We start from the raw sequence: 10,681 nt of genomic DNA on the forward strand, positions 1-10,681 counted from the left end.
GAGCATTGGTGAGGGAATGAGAGACAGAGAGAGACACGCACAATGGTAGACAGCCCAGAGCAGGACGACAGCAGAGTCATTCCACAGCCAATAGATTTATAGAAGCGGAGGTATTAATATGGCTGCTATGTTTCAATCACACACACACAGCGGCTGTGGAATGTGCAGGATGAGACATTCGTTCTGTCTTTGCCTGCTGATAGTAAAACACACAGGGCACTAATGAAGGCCTGCCACTGTGGGTGGATACACGGCATGATGGGATACACTCTCATTTCCTCTGATCTAGACAATGAGGTTCAAAGACGCAGATGAGAGACAGTGAACTCCAGTTGCAAGTCTACAGGTGGTAATCATCATTTTAGCTGTTGAATAATGAATTTATGATTCACCATTTTGCAGTAATGGAGATTTTGCTGGAGGATTTATATCAGTATATAGCAAAAGTGTCTTCTCTCGTTATGAATGCACAGAGAGAAATGGTTCATGTCTGTGTGTACACAGGTGCATGTGTGTGGTATATAACCCGAGTGAATAAAACGGTAACATAATACCATCATGCGCCCCCCTTGTTCTGACAACCAGTCTTTATCTAAATAGAGATGCTTGCTTTAGGAAGACATACTCATAAAAGTCAAACTGTGAATAAAGGCTCTGAAACCTTGCAGGAGATTTTATCGGGAGGTAATCGGTCTAATTACAACTTAGGATCTGTCAGACTGGGAGGTGCATGATGGGATGGAAGGGTGCACTGTACAAAATTTAGCCTGTACTTATGGTATGTTCCTGGCTGTTAGCTGCTGCAGCAATTTTTACAGTAGTTGTTGTAAAATGTATTACAATTAAATGACTGTAAACAGGTCCACTGCATTACAGTAATATTTACACATTAACTGTAATAGTGTCCATAATACTATGCTGATACTTATCTTCTGACAACTTATGTTCTGTTAAGATATTAAGACATTTTAATCATTTTTTTTTAAAAATTATTATTATTATTATTATTACTATTGTTCCTCTTTGTATGCTTGTATCTCTCGGCAAACCACAAAAATATGGAAAACACCAGCTAAAATTTACTGGGCCAGGACAAATTTTGTCATGGATGGGCCTCCATCATCACAGGGTCCAGGACAATGTCGCTTTTTGTTCCCCCTGATGGCAGCCCCAAATTTTATTATCTTTTATTCTATAACATGGCCACACATAGTGTAAATTTAATAAGATACTGTAAAACAATCAGTAAACTTTATTTTCTGCATGTATTTTTCTTTAACTGTTACTAGGCTCGGAAAATATTAGTCCAATCCAAATTAGTCCATTTATATCAAAAGGAACACTAATCCCCATCCCAACTAACAAAACATGTTCTAAGAACGTTTTGCTAATGTTCCCATTACGTTATAAAATGTTATTTCTGAATGTTCTCTGAATGCTCAATGCAAACATTAAGGGAACATTCCATTTTATTATTTTGCTTACATTATTAGAACTTTTATGTTTTCTGAACATTCTGAAAAGTACATTTAAAAAAACGTTAGATGAATGTCCAACTAAAACATTTCAGAAATAAAACGTTTGATGAACGATGTATAAATAGCGTTTTTTGCTAACATTTTGAGAACATTATTAGATAACTCTTAAAAGTTCTATAACGTTACTGGAAGAACGTTTGTTTACAACTTTGAGAAACTCTGTCCAACAACGTTCCCTGTTACCTGGGATAATAATCCCTGTGAATTGAAATTTAATACAGTTGTTTACATTATAGGCCTATTATCCCAGACTCATCTAAACAAGATCATTTTTAACAGTAATTGCTGTGTTACCGCAGAAAACGACCTAAAAGGGATTATTTCACAGTAAAAATCTGAATATAGGCCCATTTTATTGTAAGAGTTACTGCTAAATCTCGTAAAATCCAAGAGTTTTGTTTTTTTACAGAGTGATATTTACAGGGCACGGAAGTTAACGATTTCAAGGAGGGTTGAAACAGACTCATCTCCCCTAATGGCAGCGACTCTGCTCGCTAAATAACACAATTACCTGGACCATTTCTTTTTGTGGATAAACGAAGTTTAGTGCTCTCACTGGGTTGTTAACCTCTCATGTCAGGATTTTAAGTGCTGATAATATCTCCAAAAAAAGAGCTTACTCATAGTTACCATTTTGTCTCTTTTTGGACGGACTAAAATGTAGAGACCCAGCGTGCAAGTCTGTGTCAATAAACAATGTTGTTTGCGTGCTCTCCGCACTGGAATCGCCAGATGGAAATCGAGTCCCTGTCCTCAGTTAGATCAGGATTGCTGTTTCCAAAATGGGCCTGCGATGAAGTGTTTATGGATTTGTGGGTTTGCATGCATACGGTCTCTCCACTGATGCCAACCCCTGCACACACAGGCTTTTCAACAGCGCTCTCTCCGTACAACATTTCCAGCCACTTAACACAAGATGGAGCTATTTGTCTCATTTCATGGCTGCATGCTTTACAGGAAACTCTTAAGATACTTTTGAGCCTTTGAAATACATAGATGACTGACGATACAGCCTAGTGTAGATCATCAGTAGGCTAGCTGCAAGATAAGTACAACTGTGAGTAGATTGTTTTAACTACAAATAGAACAAAACGCTGTGAGAAGCTGCATGAAATACTCCTTGAGAAAAAGAAATAGCTACTCTTTAGACATAGCTACTCTTTAGCATAAGCTACTGATAAGTAGGCTATGCAGAAGTGGTAAAAGAATTTAATTATGTTTTTTCGGACACTTAATTCCATGTTATTTTCAATAAAATGATGTTTCATGGTTTAAATTTATATAGCATGCAATTACTTATAATGCTTTTTTGTTCCTTCACAGTAGGACTTGCTGTGCATTTCATATTTAGCCTACTTCTGTTGTCTTTAAAGTATGGTTAAAGTGTACTGTCAAATCAACTGACAATACTGATGATAACTAAAATTTACTATAATGTAATTTCTATTGAAACTTGTATGTTTTAAATATTGTAATTACACATTTGTCAGAATCAAAAATAGATTTTTTGCCAAATAGCCTATGTTTGCATACACATATTGGTGATATTTGTAATGATAAAGTTGCAATTTAGTACATTTAAAATATATTAACTTTAAATATCAACACTACAGTTACAAAAGTATGCTACAAAATTATAAACAAGTACTTAACACATGCTTTAGTAAGTTAGTCAGCACATCAAAATAAGTGTACTTCTTTAAAGCATGACAAAAGATAATTAAAACAAAATTATTTACTTTAAAGAAAAACTTTTGATTTGACATTATTTGATTTGACTTTCTAAAAGTGTTCTTACCTGTAAGTGTGTTAAGAAAAATGAAAGTGCACCCTCTTTAAGTAAACTTCAATGGCCTTTTATTTAATTAATATTATCTGCAAGTACAGTTTTTTTAATATAATTTTAGGATTTGAAGTACACTACAAGTGCACATTCAGTGCAATTAAGCATATTTCTTTTCCACAAGGGACTTTAGAAAGGTTGATGTGTTTTGTCATGTAATATGCTATAGCCCAAAACTGTTTTAAACAATATTTTGATAATTATGTATGTAAAAAATTTCTGTGCATGCAGTTTCTATATCCTAATATTAATTAATTTCAAATTAATTGTAAAAAGTGGTAACCTGCAATTATTACTTTAAAAAGTCTATCCCCTAAATTTAGTTTTTTTGTTGTAACCTATGCATTTATATTGATTCAGTGATGTTATAAAATATTTGTGAATCGATTAACTTAAATCTAGTACAATTTTAAGTTAACAATTTTCCCCCATATTTGTACTTTTAAAACATTTTGTCACACCACTTAGTGAAGGTGAAAAGTTTATTTAAAAAAAGATGAAAAACTTATAACATGCTGACACATTATGGATCAACTACCCATATGAAAAACACAACACAAGTAATACAATACAGCACAGTTTTTACTGAGTAATCACACAGAGGCAGGTTGTGGCTGAACAATAAACATGATCTATAAAGAATAATGTGTTTTCTAATCAGTGCAGTACATGCAATGAATGAGACCATAAAGTACAGACAGGATGCAGTTGTTAGTTGATAGCGCAGCAGCAGCAGCACCTGTCAGACAGTCGTATGGGATTAGTATGAGGGTTAAGAGCTTGGCTGAAGTGGGAAGATACTCTTCTGAAATCCGGTGGTCTTTGCGGATAGGGATTTGCGGTACATTCCAAGAGAAAAGCTGGAAGAACTGATGCGAAGCAGGATAAAAGGGATCATAGATTATTTTGGTGTCCCAGAGGGCAGTTTTTCTATTGTAGAGGGAATCTGCTTCCAGGGTTGTTTTGTTTTTTCAGACAGTTATAGATGATGTCAGGGCGCTTTGGGAGATGTCTGTAAAGAAGGAGACCAGAAGCTGCGGTTTAATTCGTCGAATGATCTCTTCATTTGTCTGAGGACGCACAGTTACTGCTGGACTTGTTTGATGCAGAACCTTTCAAGTCCTTTCAGACAGATTTAGTATGTTTGAGTGCAGTGCGTCGTTGGAGGTTTACTCATAGATTCTTGATGTAGACATCCTGCAAGCTCAAAAATGTTCACCGTGTCCAGCTGTTCATAGCGAATGACCCTTATAATAACTCTTGCTGGTGTTATCTTCACCATCATCTTAATGACCACATTTCACAGGTGAAACGTCTCCCTCAGTTTTATACACTCTGTCTGCCATTGTCATCTTCTCTTTTCTCTCTCCCTCTCTCCACATCAGAAACCACCAGCATGCAGAATTCATTTTGGAATGGAGCTTTCATTCTTCTCTGGGTAAACGGTTTGCTCACGAATGAATAACAGAAGCACAGATCTGTGCAGAATTAGGGCTATGTGCCTCAGTGTAAGAGGAAATCCCCTGTGACGACCCCACACCACAAACTTTGTGCACAGTTGCTTCTGAATAACGTATGTATATAGAGTGGGGTTCAAAAGTCCGAGACCACATTGAAAAATATGTGATTTAAAATGTAATTAAAACCAGGTTTTAGGAATGTTGAACATAAAATGTTGAACTATTTTTGTTTTGAACTATTTCTTATTCAAATACTCATTCAACCATGTCTTTATGGACCTTGCGTTGTGAACTTTCGCACAGTCATGCTGGAACAGAAAAGGGCCTTCCCCAAACTGTTCCCGCAAAGTTGGAAGCATAGCATTGTCCAAAATGTCTTGGTATGCTGAAGCATTAAGATTTCCCTTCACTGGAAGTAAGGGGCCTAGCACAACCCCTGAAAAACATCCCCCCCTCCACCAAATTTTACCGTTGGCACAATGCAACATTCTCCTGGCATCCACCAAACCCAGACTCACCCATCAGACTGCCAAACAAAGAAGCGTGATTCGTCACTCCACAGAATACCTTTCCACTGCTCCAGAGTCCAGTGGCGCTGTGCTTTACACCACTCCATCCAACGCTTGACATTGTTTTTGATGATGTGAGGCTTGCATGCAGCTGCTCGGCCATGGAAACCCAGTCATGAAGCTCCCGCTGCACAGTATTTGTGTTGATATTTAATGATTAGTTCACTTCAGAATTAAAATTTTCTCATAATTTACTCACCCCTATGTCTTTCTTTCTTCAGTCGAAAAAAAAAAGTTTTTTGAGGAAAACATTCCAGGATTTTTAGTGGCTGGGATGATGTAGAGCCCTTTGAAGCTGCATTGAAACTGCAATTTTGACCTTCCATCCGTTGTACTCCGCTGAAGTCCACTATATGGAGAAAAATCCTGGAATGTTTTCCTCAAAAACCTTAATTTCTTTTTGACTGAAGAAAGAAAGACATGAACATCTTGAATGACATGGGGGTGAGTAAATTATCAGGAAATTTTAATTCTTAAGTGAACTAATCCTTTAATGCCAGTGGAAGTTTGGAACTCTTGCGCAATGGAGTCAGCAGAGCGCTGGCGACTTTTAAGCACCATGTGCCTCGGCATTCGGTGACCCTGTTTTGCGACTTTACGTGGTCTTCCATTTTGTGCATAATGCGAATTCACACTGCACAATTTTTGCCCCAATTTTAACTCGCGACAGATTTTGCGAAATTGCCAACAAATGCCTGAAATCGGAGGCAAATCTGTGCTCGTTCTCATGAGTGACAATCACGCAGCGTGCATTATCAAAGACGCGATCTAAGGGGCTGTTTACATGACACTATTTTCAACTAAAAACGGAAAACTTTTTATGCGTTTTGGTAGTTCATTTACACGACAACGGGGTTTTGGTGGCCTGAAAATACAAACTTTAAAAAAAACGTGTTTCAAAGTGGAAGTTTTTGAAAATGATACAGATGTCATTTCCGTGTAAACTACAAAAGCGCAAAACTGTGAAAACGGGGACATCATGCACATGCGTATTACGTGTTTAGTCTATCCACCTTATTTGTCAATGCGGAATTAAGATATTTCTGTGAATGTGCGAGACTTCTGATTTATTAGCCGCTATAGGGAAATAATGAGAAGAATATCAAAGTGCAGTAAACTATAAAAATAAGGTGAATAGGCATCTGTGTTTGGCGCGAGTGCTCTGTATAAGAATGCGTGTGCTCAGGTGCGTAATCTTTCTTTACAAAGTGACATCGCCAACTAATTGTCTGACACGCGTAATACAGCATTTTTCATCATTTTCGCCGATCCCTGTGAATAGGGATAGTTTTGTAGTTTTGTGTCATCTGTACAATGTATAAAATCAGTAAGTAATATCTAAAATGAATATGTAATATGTAATATATATATATACACACATACAAGAATGCTTTAGGCTACTAAATTGTGGCACACTGCCATCCACCTGAGACTACTTCTTTGAAATAGAAAAAGATGTTCTTATCTCTAATACATTCTCCTGCTTCACATACCTTTACAGTCATATCATCTGCCGCAGTAACCCAAACATTTTCACAGTACCAAGAAAAGCAAGCAAACGGGTGTAATTCTGCTCAATTAGTGATAGCGAGCAGTAACTCAAGCGGTAAAGAAAACAAGCAACGCTCTGCTGTTTTTCAATAGCCATGGCTTAGCCAACTCAGCAGCTGGGCAAGTACCTAAAGGCAGGAATTTCTGAATATAAGTACCACTGGAAATTTGTTGTGATATCTCCAGTGCTTTCATAGAAGAATAAGATGCTCCTGTGGCCAGTAGGGGGAGCTTCAGATATCATGTCTACTTGGCCAGTTTGACATGTTCAGGCATCAATTAGTGGAGTTGTACAATGTGTCAACAGATGATTTTGCATTGTTTTTCATGCTTCATCTTGACGTTTTATTCCTAATCAAGATTTTAAAGTAAAAATAATTTATTGAATTTAACGGTATGGATGTCATTATGTTTACGTTCAGCACTTCCAGGTTCTGCGTCAGAACGCCGGCTCAGTATATTGGCCGAAGCTGATCATGTGAGCAGCATACGTGTGATGCTGACGCAGGAGCCGGCCAATAATGAGTCAGCGTTCTGACGTAGAACCTGGAAGCGCTCGATGAAAACACCGTAGCAGAAAGACACAGAACATAAGATATTGTTGAATAAAGTCGTTATTTTTGTTTTGTTTTTGCGCGCAAAAGTATTCTAGTCGCTTCATAAAATTAAGGTTGAACCACTGCAGTCACGTCGACCATTTTAATGATGTCTTTAGTACCTTTCTGGACCTTGAAAGTGGTGGTTAAATTGAGGAGTCATACAGCTATCGGATTTCATCAAAAATATCTTAATTTGTATTCCAAAGGTGAACGAAGGTCTTACAGGTGTGGAACAACATGAGGGTGAGTAATTAATGACAGAATTTTCATTTTTGGGTGAACTAACCCTGTCTTATTTACAGGTTTCCATCAAAAAGAAACTTCCTGTTTTCAAAGTGAGTTTGCATGTTATTAAATCCAACAACTAGTATATGTTATAAATAACCGCTAATACCACACTGTGAACAATTACACAAAGGATGTGAATGATCAAAACAGACCGCATCATTCCATGGCCTATAAAGATCTTTTGCGGCCAATTTAAGACATCTCTTAAACAGCACAAGACACTCTTTGTTTGGGTTGCTAAGAAAGTCAATAACAAAACTTCTCTAACCCCCCCAAATGTTTTGCTCCAACACAATGAACATTTAATTGATTACAACCATTCCCATCCTGACATATCAACAAGCAGATCAGAGGGCAATGGTTCTTGGGAGCTCCACACGCTGCGCTGTACAGCACAATGCTTATTTTCCTCTATTCTTTGAGTCTCCTCTCTTTCTGTGTCGTAGGAGCCAATACCTACACCATTAAGAGCAATCAAAAAGTCCTTTTCCCATCATGCTCTAATGGCTTAGCAACAAAAAAAAGAGACAAATATTCCTGTGGGAAAAACCAAAGCTTAGTACTCATCTTTATTCTCCCCTGAAAAAAAGGAAAGGTTCCTCTGCAAGAACTCATTTCTCCACAGATGTGTCATTGCTCCACAGCAGGGGGTTGAACTTTCTAATTCTTTTAAAAACCTTCTTAGTGAGACATCCCGCGGGAGCCCCAGTAATTGCAGTGTTGATCTTTTTACCCTCTGTTCTGTTTCTCCTGTAGCGTCACATCTTTTGCCCACTCATGAAAGTAGGAAATGCTTATTAAAGGAAGACCGGGAATTGTTTAACCGGCTGGTCCCTTCTTAAAATGAGCATAATTGGGTAAATAAAGCATGAATCAGTTCAGAAGAGTTTTTTATTATTATTATTTTTACAAAAACTGCATTCTTTTTCTGGAAAACACTTAAAATAAGTTAACGCTACATACTGTATTTTACTTATCATTTTTGTGACATTTTCATATCTATACTGAATCAGCCGTGAAGACTTTCTTGGAGAAGTTCTGAAACCTAACAGACTGTGAATAATTCAAATGTCCCTGGTGGGACCATTTGGACAAGGACAAGAGCTATTACCATGTACCATGTACCATTTCGCCAAGGAAAAGTGCACGCAACTCTTAGCACACCTCTTTATTGTGGGAAATTCCAATTCAGCATTATCTTTTGCCTTGGGGCTCTCCTGGTAATCACTACAATCAATGAACAAAACTCCTTTTTACTCATATGAGTCATTACATCACAAGACAGAAATCATTATGCGATTAATCAATGTAAAATTACTGTAATGATTTTGCCTTTTTACCAAATGATGTCTTTCTCAGCCATTTAACTCATGATCAGAAGATGTTCGGCCATGGATAAATGTCGTTACTAAATTACCTTAATGCTCTGCAATTAAAAAGATCATAGAGAAAGGGGTTCCCCAGTTGACACTAGGACACAATTAAAATCAGCATGTGTAAATTCTTGACCGCAGATCTCTTGGCAAGGATCCACACCAGATGGAAGCAGGATTTTGTTTTTCTGAAAGTTGCAACATCTTACTGGTAACCATTTGAGTGTGGAATGTGTCCGTTGTATTGTTTTTAACTTGTCATGAACTATAGCTATAAAAAACCGAGCCGTGATGGTGCCTAATTGAAGACAGAGATGATTATCAATTCATTTGGAGTCAGCGGGGGCTGTTTACCCTCACTCAAGACTGAAGCTTTAAACCGTACCGACTCCCTCCTTGTGACTTCACTGTGACTAAAACCTCCCTGCCACATTGAAGTAACTTTCTGTGGTTCGCTTTATTGATACCACTATGCACACACTCTTCATTTAAGTCTTGAAATGAAGAATTACAAAGGAGCATATGGAATTCAAACATTACAAAAGCTGCGGGAAGGTTTCAGCTTTAATGGGCTTTTGGCTCTTTTCTCAGCATGTAAGATGTGGTTGTATTTTGCATTTGTCATGGGGTTACTATAAATTCAGTGTTCATAATTGCGTTTCCAGGTAACATAAACACCAAGAGAGAGTCTATAGGAATAGTAGTAAGTTTAAAGAAATTAGACCAACAATGTATTTTCAGTTATTAAGACTCTATTCTCTGTGAAAATATATATATTTTTAAAAGCAATTTAAGAATAAAACTAAATTTTTCATCATGTAATAATTCTGTAAAAACTTTAATTGCTTTAAAAATAAAAAACAAACAGGCTATTCTCACCGTTATTTCCCAGGAATAAAAGATAGAGTTCACTAAACACATGTTGACCTACCGTGACAACATGCCCCAATAGTGACATATGGGGGGAGTTTAAACAGCTTGGGTTTTTAGCAAAGTGTAAACAGATATGGAACACAAAATTCATAAAACAGCTAAATAAATTAAAAAGGTAATGAATACATTTTATAAATGTAAAACATTTAAAACACATGTGAGAACTCACAAATCTGATATTTATGAAAAATACCCATGTCCTGTAAACAAGTTTTAAATCTCCCTGACTTGTTTACATGTATAGAAAAATATGAGAATGAAATTTAATTTTACAGAAGTCTGAATTATAAATAAATATTAAATACTAAATATTAAATACTATTTATTTATTTAACTATAAGAGGTCCGAGTCAGTTTTTTTTTTTTTTTTAAATCAAAACATACAAAACACTGCCAAAGAAAAACATTTGTGTAAAGAATTTTTGACTCAAAATCTTATAAATCCTTCAATTGAATAAAGACGACATTCATTTTTATCCATATTCAAATATAGACCATTTCAGTATATACATATGCTTGTCTGATAT

This window comes from Ctenopharyngodon idella, chromosome 9 (genome assembly GCF_019924925.1).
Source record: "Ctenopharyngodon idella isolate HZGC_01 chromosome 9, HZGC01, whole genome shotgun sequence".
Lineage (NCBI taxonomy): Eukaryota > Metazoa > Chordata > Actinopteri > Cypriniformes > Xenocyprididae > Ctenopharyngodon > Ctenopharyngodon idella.